Source organism: Octopus bimaculoides, chromosome 21, assembly GCF_001194135.2.
Source record: "Octopus bimaculoides isolate UCB-OBI-ISO-001 chromosome 21, ASM119413v2, whole genome shotgun sequence".
NCBI classification, from domain to species: domain Eukaryota; kingdom Metazoa; phylum Mollusca; class Cephalopoda; order Octopoda; family Octopodidae; genus Octopus; species Octopus bimaculoides.
Genome location: NC_069001.1, coordinates 38,271,104 through 38,272,390, shown reverse-complemented (window position 1 = coordinate 38,272,390; position 1,287 = coordinate 38,271,104). Strand labels below are relative to the sequence as shown.

General features: G+C 37.8%; 1 protein-coding gene across 1 annotated transcript in view; it reads right to left on the bottom strand.

The window, feature by feature from the left end:
• LOC106879553 (metabotropic glutamate receptor 5) overlaps positions 1-1,287 on the bottom strand; it is a 35,190-nt gene that overhangs the window by 8,956 nt on the left and 24,947 nt on the right. The window lies entirely within an intron of this gene.

Here is a 1,287-nt window from a genome sequence, read left to right as displayed (position 1 = left end):
AATAAGAATAAGTTCAATAAAAAAGAGTAAGTATATATATATATGCTATATATATATATATATATAGCTATTTGTATATATATATATTATATATGTGTGTGATATATATATATATATATATATATATATATGCATACATGCATATATAATCGGTCAGTTGTTTTTAAGTCCGAAGTAGTCGTTGATTATGGCAGGTCAGAAAATTATCATTGATTTCATGTATGTATGCTCTTAGCAATATAGTTGACCAACCAGACTTGCTGGCCGCAGGCACATAACCTCTTTACTAATGGAGGTAAGAATACAGTCTTGGTGAGCAAAGTTGCGAAGAAAATCCCTGAAACAAAATTCTTCTAAGTGAAAAAGCCTTTTTAGGTGAGATGGAACTGTCTTCCTTAGAACGGTTGCAATTGTGTCCTAAAAGGGTCAGTTTATGTACGATTACCAGTCAGTAGTCAGCAAGAGTGGAAATCCATGTCTCCAACATGAATTTACTTTCATGAAGGCACCGACTAAATATTTCACTTTTGGAATTTAAGAAGATCCTTGGATCGAGAGAATTTTTTCGGATCTTTGTCCTCTCGGCCAACCAAAGTCTGCATCATCTGCTTTCGTTGTGTCTATTAAATAATCGTCCCAGGCGATTATTTAATTGATACAAACTTGGGCCTTATTCAGCTTTCATGTAGGGTTAACAGTGAATGCCGAGTAAGCGGTGATGCAACTGTGTTAATGAATGGTATTGAATGTAGTGATTGCGATGGGAGAGGGGATTATTTGAATGGATTTAATCAAGTGGTAATACTTGTAACAGTGATCCTCACAGAACTTCTGATATTGGAGAGATTGATGTGTAACTTGAATAGATGTAAGAATAAACGGGGTGGGGAGTGAATTCCAGTGGGACAGTATCTTTGAGAGGAAGGACTGGTTCACTGGACTGGAATGATTGGAGAAAATGGGTGGCGGACAGATAAATAACACCTGGGATTTGGTCTTGCTCACTGATTGAGGAAATCATCCAAAGGACGTTGAGGAGTCGTACATGCTTTTATTATTACTGAAGGTGGTGGCGGGGTTGATGGTTTCTAACTTAGGCAGAAAACCGGCGGTTTTGAGGAGGGGATGGTTTAGTTGGTTACATCACATTGATCCCCGGTACATGACTGGTACTTTATCTGATCGACCTAGTAAGGATGAGAGGCAAAGTCAACTTTGGGGGATTTGAACTCGGAATATGCAAATCTCTCTCTCTCTCTCTCTCTCTCTCTCTCTCTCTTTATATAT